This window comes from Aulonocara stuartgranti, assembly GCF_965226115.1.
Source record: "Aulonocara stuartgranti genome assembly, chromosome: 3".
NCBI lineage: Eukaryota > Metazoa > Chordata > Actinopteri > Cichliformes > Cichlidae > Aulonocara > Aulonocara stuartgranti.
Genome location: NC_138941.1, coordinates 62,971,158 through 62,983,311, shown reverse-complemented (window position 1 = coordinate 62,983,311; position 12,154 = coordinate 62,971,158). Strand labels below are relative to the sequence as shown.

General features: G+C 38.6%; 1 protein-coding gene and 1 long non-coding RNA gene across 2 annotated transcripts in view; one reads left to right on the top strand and one right to left on the bottom strand.

Annotated features, from left to right (window-relative positions):
- LOC309695373 (programmed cell death 1 ligand 1-like) overlaps positions 1 to 12,154 on the bottom strand; it is a 241,112-nt gene that overhangs the window by 44,751 nt on the left and 184,207 nt on the right. The window lies entirely within an intron of this gene.
- Positions 6,750 to 7,942, top strand: LOC309696698. The gene is made up of 3 exons (XR_014273624.1): positions 6,750 to 6,987; positions 7,073 to 7,184; positions 7,265 to 7,942. It is a non-coding gene; the product is annotated as an uncharacterized lncRNA (long non-coding RNA).

Genomic DNA, 12,154 nt, shown 5'->3' with positions numbered 1-12,154 from the left:
CCTCAGAGTCAGAGAGTAACAGATGGCATCTCAGTCTGACATCAGGTTTGTTTCTTTAACCTTCCTGCCTTCTTGGGACCTTTTTGTGCCACTGCTATGTGTGAAATGGCTGCCATTTCCACTGTGTTCAGTGGAATATAACCAAACTTGCCACAGGATAGTTTTTACCTGTCAATGTTAATATTCCAGTGTGAATTCCTTAAATCAGCCTAAAATGGCTGAGCAGCAGAAATCCCCACACCCATCACCCTGGGGACCATTTTTGGCCCATTGACTTCCATTATAAACGCTATTTTTCAACCCCAAATTATCATCATATGATTTTATTTTTTCTTCTTTTCTTGGATGTCAATGAAGACTCAGGGCCTTGAAGTTTGAATTTTTAAATTGCAAAAAAAGTGCAAAAAAATAATGGCAGGTCAAAATGTATGTTGGTGCCAATCTTTGGTCCATCTAAAGGCCTACTTATAATGACAATCACATATTACTTCAACTGGTTTTTTGTGGAAGTATTTAGTTTCGTTTTTTGTTTTTTGGGGCTAATAACACAGGGCGCTCATGTAATAACACTGGGATTTGAAGGCAAGGCAAGGCAAGTTTATTTGTATAGCACAATTCAACAACAAGGTGATTCAAAGTGCTTTACAGAGACATTAGAAACAAGAACAAATAAAAAGCATGATTTAAAATTGATTAAAACAAGCAAATAAACTAACTAACTAACAAACAAACAAACAACAGTATATAAAATCAAAACAGATTAAATCAGAACAGTAGATAAAATCAGTAGTTAAATGTAAGTTTTGAAATTTAAGCTTAAAGTGTGGATTTGGTGCTTTATTCAAATGCAGCTGAGAACAGGTGAGTCTTCAACCTGGATTTAAATAAACTGAGTGTTTCAGCTGATCTGAGGCTTTCTGGGAGTTTGTTCCAGATATAAGGAGCATAAAAGCTGAATGCAGCTTCTCCGTGTCTGGTTCTGACTCTGGGAACTGATAAAAGACCGGATCCAGATGACCTGAGGGATCTGGATGGTTCATACTGGGTCAGGAGGTCATTGATGTATTTTGGTCCTAAACCATTCAGAGCTTTATAGGCCAGCATCAGAACTTTAAAGTCTGTCCTCTGACGGACAGGCAGCCAGTGTAAGGACCTCAGAGCTGGACTGATGTGGTCCACTTTTTTGGTCTTAGTGAGGACTCGAGCAGCAGAGTTCTGAATGAGCTGTAGTTGTCTGACTGATTTTTTAGGTAGACCTGTAAAGATGCTGTTACAGTAATCAAGCCTACTAAAGATGAATGCATGGACTAGTTTTTCCAGGTCCTGTTGAGACATCAGATCTTTTATCCTTGATATATTCTTGAGGTGATAGTAAGCTGACTTTGTTATTGTCTTAATGTGTTTTTCTAAGTTTAGGTCTGCATCCATCACTACACCCAAATTTCTCGCCTGGTTTGTGGTTTTTAGATGTATAGATTGAAGTTCTCTGGTGACCTGTAATCGTTTTTCTTTGGCGCCAAAGACTATTACCTCAGTTTTGTTTTTGTTTAGCTGGAGAAAATTGTGGCACAACCAGTCATTGATTTCCTCAATGCATTTACCAAGAGCCTGTACAGGGCCTCGGTCTCCTGGTGACATTGTGATATATATTTGTGTGTCATCTGCATAGCTGTGATAGTTTATTTTGTTGTTGTTTATAATCTGTGCCAGTGGGAGCATGTAGATGTTAAACAGAAGGGGTCCCAAGATGGAACCTTGGGGAACTCCACATGTGATACTTGTCTGCTCAGATGTGAAGTTACCTATTGATACAAAGTATTTCCTGTTTTCTACGTATGTCTTGAACCAGTTTAGTACAGTTCCTGAAAGACCTGTCCAGTTCTCCAGTCGTTTGAGTAATATGTTGTGGTCAACTGTATCAAATGCTGCACTGAGATCCAGTAAAACTAGGACTGACATTTTTCCACTGTCTGTATTCAGACATATGTCATTAAACACTTTGGTCAGAGCGGTTTCAGTGCTGTGGTTCTGTCTAAAACCTGACTGGAAGGCATCGTAGCAATTATTCTGTTTTAAGAAGTAACTGAGCTGTTGAGAAACTGCTTTTTCAATGATCTTACTTAAAAACGGGAGATTTGAGATCGGCCTGTAGTTGTTCATTTGTGTCTTGTCAAGATTGTCCTTTTTCAGTATAGGTTTGATTACAGCAGTTTTTAGTGATTCTGGAAACACACCTGATAATAAAGAAAAGTTGACGATCTGTAACAGGTCTGACTCTAAAGTCTTTGAGACCTTTTTGAAAAAACTTGTTGGCAGGACATCTAAACAGCAGGAGGAGGAGTTCAGTTGACCTAAGATGTCCTCCAGGTCTTTGCTGTTAATAGGTTGAAACTGTTTCATGGTGTTTAAACAGTTTTTTGGTGGACACAGTACATATCCTGGATCTGCTGTTGATGTACCAATTGCTTGTCTAATTTTTTGGATTTTTTCAGTGAAGAATTTGGCAAAGTCATTGCAGGCCATGGTCGAATGAAGTTCAGCTGCCACTGACACAGGGGGGTTTGTTAGCCTGTCAACTGTAGAAAATAAGACCCAAGCATTATGGCTGTTTTTAGTGATGATGTCAGAGAAGTAGGACCTCCTTGCATTCCTCAGTTGTAAATTATAATTGTGAAGTTTCTCTTTATAAATGTCATAATGAACCTGGAGGTTTGTTTTTCTCCATCTGCGCTCAGCTTTCCTACACTCTCTTTTTTCATTTTTCACCAGTGTGGAGTTTCTCCATGGAGACTTTTTCCTTCCAGAGATAACCTTCACCTTAATGGGAGCAATAGTGTCCATTACATTTAACATGTTAGCATTGAAGCTATTGACGAGGGTTGAAACAACGAAAATATAATTATAACTTTACATGAATATTTCAGGGAGAAGTAGTTTTACAAGGTTGGCTAATTTAAAGTGGAATAAAATATGGATATATGGTCTTTTTATAGCGTTTTTGGGCGTGGCTGAGAATGGTCCCTATGGTGATGGGTGTGGGTTTTTTAAAGGATGGCAGGAGGGTTAAATATCCACGTTCACCTGGTCATCAGTGGATTTCTGTCTCCCTGCTGGACTTGACACCTGAGGTCTGTTTCAGCGAGATCTCTGCTCTTATCCTTTTTCTGATAAGCTTAAAGAAATCTTGTTCATCTTGAATGCATTATTGAGTCTATTGAGTCATCATCATTTGAAGGAAATATTTGTGACGTATGAGTTCAAGTCACCTCTTAAACTGATACCTCATAGAAGGTCATAGAAGACCCACTGTTGAAAAAAAACACGTACAACATTGTTTTCAGTAACTCATCTGATTCTATTATTAGAGGAGAAAAATGCATGACGTTGAACCACTGGGTGAAACTGAAGGTTAGAGCGTCAGCATGATGTCAGCAGTAATAACTTTCCATTCAGTAAAACAAGTCCTTGACATCTTTCAAACCTCTTTCATATTCATGTAGGAGTTTTGTTTTTGTTTTTCTGTTGTGTGTGTGTAGTTTACGTCATCAAGGTTATAATTTAATAACATGTTTATAGTGATTGGTGTATGAAGCCCTCTGACAGTTCTTCAACAGCAGGTGGCAGCACAGGAGATTCTGTCAACCCAACAACACCTGAAGGCTTTCACTGTGACCTCTGACCTTTATTGAGAGGTAAAAAGAAAATGAGGAAATTTGTAAATATGAGCTGATAGAGAGCAAAAAAAATCCACATTACAGTGGATCAATAAACTGAGAAGTAAAGCAATCAGTGAATATTAAGCAGAAAATTTGCTTCTGCTGTGTCCTCTGCAAAGATCCATCAGACACTAAATGTTATAAACACTCACACCAATTATATAATAGCAATAATCCAGATTAGCAGTAACATGTGAAGGACAAGAGTTTCAGTTCTTTGAATTCCAGCTAAACGCTCCCACAGTAACAGCTCAGCCAGCTTCAGCTCCTGCTGTAGATGAATCCAGGAACGTGTTTAAAACATCTTTAAAATATCTGCTCTGACTGTGAGAGAAAGACATACAAATAAAGGTTATACATTTATATACAGCGGAGGGAGGAGGCAGTCAAAGGAGAGATTAGATCTAAACAGGACGCTCAAACTGAAAGTCAACATCATAACTTCTCAGAAGTTTCTAAGAAACGGCTGAACTGCATTCCAGACATGATGAGACACGATTACAGGTGATTATGTGTCAGTGCTGATGAATGCTTCCTGATAGTTCCCAACAATAAACACGTTCAGACACTCCTATAAGTCAAAACTCTGGGTTTATAAATATGATTTAAGACAATTTCTAACATAAATATTAAAGTCCATGAATAAATATGCGTCCTGTTCATAAGAGCAGCCTCAGTGTATAAATCTGACCTCCAGAGGGCCCCAAAGCTCCTGCTGGTTTATTTGTGTAATGAGGTCATTTCTTTTAAGTGATTCACTTTTATCTACATATTAAACAGAGAAAAACCTGCAGCGAAGCTTCTGTTCATCCATCTGACTCATGCATAATGTTCCTTATATCATTAAAATGTCTAAAACGAGTAAAATCACAGAATAAATTTTGGAAACTTTCCACTGATAAACAAAACTGCTGGTGGGCGTGGCTTTCTCTTTCTCGTAAAACAAAACTTAATGCATAGCTTTCATTTTCCCTCTCTTTGAGTTTTATTTCATATTAACTGACAAAGATCAATAAAATCCCCAGACTCCCAAACAGCTTCCTTTAAACTCATTTGGTGTTTTTTACTCACAGACTTCACAGAGCCATCAAAGAGAGGAAACATGAGAGCAGAAACTTTGCATGCACATTTGACATTCAAAGTTTCTCCTCTCGTTGCCACAGTTTAGAGCACACATATCAGAGATATGTGTGCTCTGCTCTCAGGTTTCAGTCTCTAAGTAGCTAATGTTAGAGGATTGCTATGACTAAACTTCCTTTAACAGCAACAGCAGATTTCCCCCTTTACTGATTACAGAAGCTTTTACTTCCCTGTTCTGCTGAATGACAGGAACAAATATTTTTAAACTTACAGTATGATAAACTTCCCTCATCTATCTTTGGTTTATGTTTACTCTAATTTGAAGTTTCTAGTTTGTTTGCAGTTTGTAAATGAAAATTCTCAGAGACACAGAAAACAGCAGACTCTGACACGTGAGACTGCTGGGAGTATTTGACGTTGAAGACATCAAACAGAAGCAGGTGACACCTTATACCCACAATGCTTGTCCTGTTATCCTCCTCCTCACCTTTGACTGCTCACAGCAGATGGTTGCCTGTCCATTAATGTGACTCTAAGGTTTCTTTCTGCTAAATGGGAGTTTTTTCTTCCAACCGTCACCAAGTGCTCGTTGTGTTATTGTACGGTCTTTATCTTACAGTGCAAAGCACCTTGAGGTGACTGTTCTTGTGATTTGGGGCTTTATAAATCAAACTGGACTGACATCAAATTGTTCATAAAATAAGTTAAGAATTTAGGATAACCTTTAGACACAAGGTTGAAATAGACACACCTCAAACCAGTTTACCTGCTGTGAAGGACATCACATGACCTGTAACCATGAATAGGCTGCTGAGCCTCCACCTGGTCCACTTCAGATGTTTCCAGCTCTGTGGACTGAAGCCCTCAGAGTCTGTGTTTTGTACACAGATACACAGTCAGGGTTAAACTCCAGCTTGTCCTTCTGAGGTATTAACACACACTCATATTCTACCAAGCAGCACCTTCTTCTCCTAATTATACAACGTTTTTAAAAAGTTTTTAGAAATTAAATCATCAAGGTGTCCATGTGGGTCTGTGCGACTGTTTTAGAGGACTCCAAGTGCACCCCACAATCCTACAACACAGTTAAACTCAAGTTCCACACTGATAAACATCAGTGATGTGAAACAACCACAACCTCAGCTCTCTCTATCAAATATTTTTATTTGTTTTTGCCAATAGAGCGCACAGAGTATTTGCAGAAATTACACGGACCTCACAGCAGGAAACAGGAACAGGAAACTGTTTATAACATCCCCCTGAACACAGGATCCTGATATTGTTTTGAGTTGAACCTATGAAAGAGTTCATAAGGCAGAGCTGTATTTGTTTTTGGGCTTCTGGGCCCTGTTTCAGGAAGCCGGTTTAGTGGAAAAACTGAGTAAGTATACCCTGAGTTAACGAAAACTCTGGGTTTTCGGTTTCACAAAGCGAGTTCAGCTGAAGCCTGAGTGAGTTACTATGACGACACACGCCGTGAAGCTAACCTGCCCCCTAGCAGGTTTACTACAACTAACCCTGACTGTCTCCGCCCCTTTGTCGGAAACCTGACAGTAGGAAGTGTCGGACATGGCGTGCCCCTTCCTTGAAGAGCCAGTAGATGTTGAAGCCCAAATTCTCCGCAGAGCTCCCCGCCGGGAGAGAGTGATCAGAGCGCGTTTGGACATTTTATCATTTCCTGATGATTTCCTGTGCGAACGTTACCGTTTCTCAGCACAATCTATAAGTTATTTGGATAACATCCTCAGGCCATATATTACGCATGTGACACATCGCGGACATGCTCTCAGTTCATTACATATTATTTGTATTGCACTTTGGTTTTTTGCAAACGGGAGCTTTCTGTATAATATTGGTGACGCTGAGCACGTTTCCAAGGCTACCGTCTGTCGGGCAGTCAGGAATGTTACAGTTGCACTGAAACGTCTCCTGCACTCGTCTGTGATGTTCCCCGGTCATAGACCCACAAGATTCATCAAAGAGGGATGCCACAAAATTGCAGGTATCAGGATGACCAAAACTTAATTTATGATGTGGTGATACTTGAACTACTACTTAAATTTTACATTTATTTTCAGGGTTCCCAGGCGTGATTGGCTGTACAGATGGTACTCACATTCCAATCATTGCTCCTTCAGTAAATGAAGGAGACTATGTGAACAGGAAGTCTTTCCACAGCATTAATGTACAGGTACATAGTTCCCTGTAGCATTTCACACTAACAAATTATTTCATTATAGTAATGGATGCTAATTTGTGTTCTCTGCACTGTGAAGATCATATGTGATGCTGCCAACATTATCACAAATGTGGAAGCCAAGTGGCCAGGCTCTGTCCATGACTCACAAATATTCCGTGAATGTACACTGAGCACAAAATTTGGACATGGTGAGTTGAGAATACTTTAAAATATATAAAGACCAATTGCTTCAGGGACATTTGAACTGAAGTGTATCCTTCTGTCTTAGGAGAGTTCACTGGCTACTTGCTTGGTGATAGGGGGTATCCATGTTTACCCTATTTGCTTACCCCTTACCCTGACCCTGAACCGGGCCCACAGCAGCGATATAATCTGGCTAATTGCAGGACAAGAGCCAGAATTGAAATGACTATCGGAATGCTTAAGGCCCGGTTCCAGTGCCTGCAAAGACTCAGGGTCACCCCAGAAAGGGCATGTGACATTATTGTGGCATGTGTGATTCTTCACAACATTGCCACAATTAGAGGAGAACACTGTCCTTCTGAACCAAACATCAGCAGTGATCCAAACCATGAACATCCTGACCCTCCCACGGACATACAAGATGGAAGAGCAGTCAGAGACACCATATGTCACAATCATTTCTTTTGACCCATCACCTCAACATGTTGAAAGAAGAATAAACAGATTTTTTGTTCAACTGGCTTTATTGGTCGCCTGTATTTCCTGTACACAAAGTATTAAAAGATGTAAACCTCATAAAGTGTCTCTGTTGCTTCCTCCTCTGTAACAGCTGTCAATGTTTCTTCATTATTTTCCTGTAGTAAAGAAATAAACAACATTGCTGTTCTACTGTAAACTCATATAATCTGTGGAGTATTACTCACAACTGCATGTTGGTCTGGCTCAACAGGAGGCTGCACCAGATGCAGTACACCATCACCATCAACTGATAGAATATGAGGTTTATACAGGTCACTTATAACTTACAAGGGACCAAATGGCAACTAGAAAGTGCATTTTCTGAAGAAACTGCAGTGTGAATGCTTGAATCTGAATGTATGCACTGAAATGAATTAATTGCTGAATTTTGAGTTAAAAATATTGAATGAAATTAAAAAAAAAATCAAAAAATCAAATTTAACCTGAAAACAAAGGTGCTGAACTGCTAAAAGCTGAAGGTTACACAGAAGAAGAAGTTGGAAAAAAGCTGAAAATGCTTTAAATGTAAATTAGAAAACCCTAAGAAATGAGAAAAGAACATTTAGAGTCAGAAAACATCTGAATGAATATTAAAAGGTCATATTCTTTGAATCACTGAATGAAGAAAATGTGATCCCTCCACTTTGATCCACACAGTTTAAAAAGTTTAAATGCCTGAGCTTTGAAAGACACGGTGTTGGAAAGAGAACAATAATGGCGACGTTTTGAGGGTAAAATGATGGCTGTAACACTGTGGACACAGCAACAGTTGAAAGAGAAGTGCTTAAGATGAATCTTGGTACAGTGGCAGGCAGAGCTCGTTAAGCAGGCAGGTGTGAGCCTGGTTGCTATAGTGACCGCACCCAATGGCTCCATACACACGTACACAGACATGCGCCTCACTTTTGCTGCTTAAAATGAACAGAAAAGTCAGGCCGAAACAAATCGTTCCCAAATGAAAAGTAAAAGTCGTATTGACAAAATTCTTTCACCGTGAGCGACAGCAGCTTCTAGTCTACTGAATTCTCAGTTTTCATGCCTGTGGAGTTTATTATATGGACATGGTGACAGTGGAAAGACACCATGCTCTTCTGATTTTCAAACCAACCTTCTGAGCGATTTTAACATTAGAGTCTATGGAAGAGTTGGAGGGAGGAGGCTGTGCATTGGTGACATTTATGAAAGAACCATAACACCTAGTACAATAGTAAACACATTGGATGAAAGAGGACAGCGATGGCTACATTTTGAGGGTAAAATCATACCTGTAGAGCAAATGCTGCGGACACAGCAGCAGTTTTAAAAAAGATTTTAAGATTAATTTTTTTGCTCCTCTCACTCTAGCAGTTGAGCTGCCTCACTCTAGCCCCAACATTCCGTCCCATACACACCCATTATAAACTCTGAAACGGGTGAAAAAACATCATGAAACTTAAACTGGAACTGAAGAAAAAGTATAATAGATATTGAAAAGATAAATACAAGTTGAATAGTTGAATGTCTTGTCTTCGTTTTAAAGTTTGAATGGTGGCTCTATGTCAATGTATGTGGAAGTAGATACAGTTTAAAGAGGATGAAGTTGAATGAGAATTTGAAGGGTCTCCCCATTGAAATACATTATAAATTTTTGTTGAAAAAAGTTGAATAAAATTAAAAATATAAATGTTAAAAATGAGAAAAATAGAAGCAATGTTGTCCAAAAGAATAGGAATCTAACGGTGTTTGAATGGTTTTTCTAAGTTGAACGGTTTTGAAGGAGTTGGCTTTCAAAAAACGTACGGAATAGATAATAATAATAAACTAGAAAGTGCATTTTCTGAAGAAACTGCAGTGTGAATGCTTGAATCTGAATGTATGCATTGAAATGAAATAATTACTGAATTTAAGTTAAAAATTTTGAATGAGATAAAAAAAAAAACCCGAATTTAACCTGAAAACAAAAGTGCTGAACTGCTAAAAGCTGAAGGTTACACAGAAGAAGAAGTTGGAAAAAAGCTGAAAATGTTTTAATTGTAAATTAGAAAAACCTAAGAAATGAGAAAAGAACATTTAGAGTCAGAAAACATCTGAAAGAATATTAAAAGGTCATATTCTTTGAATCACTGAATGACTAAAATGTGATCCCTCCACTTGGACCCACACAGTTTAAAAAGTTTACATCTCTGAGCTTTGAAAGACAAGATGTTGGAAAAAGAACAACGATGGCGACGTTTTGAGGGTAAAATGATGGCTGTAACACTGTGGACACAGCAGCAGTTGAAAGAGAAGTGTTTAAGATGAATCTTGGCAGAGTGAGAGAGAGAGCTCGTTAAGCAGGCAGGTGTGAGCCTGGTTGCTATAGTGACTGCACCCAAGGGCTCCATACACACGTACACAGACATGCACCTCACTTTTGCTGCTTAAAATGAACAGACAAGTCAGGCCGAAACAAATCGCTCCCAAATGAAAAGTAAAAGTCGTATTGACAAAATTCTTTCACCGTGAGCGACAGCAATGTCTAGTCTACCTAATTCTCAGTTTTCATGTCTGTGGAGTTTATTATATGGACGTGGTGACAGTGGAAAGACACCATGCTCTTCTGATTTTCAAACGAACCTTCTGAGCCATTTTAACATTAGAGTCTATGGAAGAGTTGGAGGGAGGAGGCTGTGCATTGGTGACATTTATGAAAGAACCATAACACCTAGGACAATAGTAAACACATTGGATGAAAGAGGACAGCCATGGCTACGTTTTGAGGGTAAAATCATACCTGTAGAGCAAACGCTGCGGACACAGCAGCAGTTTTAAAAAATATTTTAAGATTAATTTTTTTGCTCCTCTCACTCTAGCAGTTGAGCTGTCTCACTCTAGCCCCAACATTCCGTCCCATACACACCCATTATAAATTTTGAAACGGGTGAAAAAACATCATGAAACTTAAACTGGAACTGAAGAAAAAGTATAATAGATATTGAAAAGATAAATACAAGTTGAATAGTTGAATGTCTTGTCTTCGTTTTAAAGTTTGAATGGTGGCTCTATGTCAATGTATGTGGAAGTAGTAAGAGTTTAAAAATGAGTAAGTTGAATGAGAATTTGAAGGGTCTCCCCATTGAAATACATGGGAAATTTTTGTTGAATAAAGTTGAATAAAATTAAAAATATAAATGTTAAAAATGAGAAAAATAGAAGCAGTCATGTCCAAAATAATAGGAATCTAACGATGTTTGAATGGTTTTTCTAAGTTGAACGGTTTTGAAGGAGTAGGCTTTCAAAAAACGTACGGAAGAATAAAATAGAATAAAGATTAGAAGAACAATACTGTGAATGCTTTTCAAGCATTCACACTAACTAGAAAGTGCATTTTCTGAAGAAACTGCAGTGTGAATGCTTGAATCTGAATGTATGCACTGAAATGAATTAGTTACTGAATTTAAGTTAAAAATCTTGAATGAGATAAAAAAAAAACCCGAATTTAACCTAAAAACAAAAGTGCTGAACTGCTAAAAGCTGAAGGTTACACAGAAGAAGAAGTTGGAAAAAAGCTGAAAATGTTTTAATTGTAAATTAGAAAAACCTAAGAAATGAGAAAAGAACATTTAGAGTCAGAAAACATCTGAAAGAATATTAAAAGGTCATATTCTTTGAATCACTGAATGACTAAAATGTGATCCCTCCACTTGGACCCACACAGTTTAAAAAGTTTACATCTCTGAGCTTTGAAAGACAAGATGTTGGAAAAAGAACAACGATGGCGACGTTTTGAGGGTAAAATGATGGCTTTAACACTGTGGACACAGCAGCAGTTGAAAGAGAAGTGTTTAAGATGAATTTTGGCAGAGTGGCAGAGAGAGCTCGTTAAGCAGGCAGGTGTGAGCCTGGTTGCTATAGTGACCGCACCCAATGGCTCCATACACACGTACACAGACATGCACCTCACTTTTGCTGCTTAAAATGAACAGAAAAGTCAGGCCGAAACAAATCGCTCCCAAATGAAAAGTAAAAGTCGTATTGACAAAATTCTTTCACTGTGAGCGACAGCAATGTCTAGTCTACCTAATTCTCAGTTTTCATGCCTGTGGAGCTTATTATATGGACGTGGTGACAGTGGAAAGACACCATGCTCTTCTGATTTTCAAACGAACCTTCTGAGCCATTTTAACATTAGAGTCTATGGAAGAGTTGGAGGGAGGAGGCTGTGCATTGGTGACATTTATGAAAGAACCATAACACCTAGTACAATAGTAAACACATTGGATGAAAGAGGACAGCCATGGCTACGTTTTGAGGGTAAAATCATACCTGTAGAGCAAACGCTGCGGACACAGCAGCAGTTTTAAAAAAGATTTTAAGATTAATTTTTTTGCTCCTCTCACTCTAGCAGTTGAGCTGCCTCACTCTAGCCCCAACATTCCGTCCCATACACACCCATTATAAACTCTGAAACGGGTGAAAAAACATCATGAAACTTAAA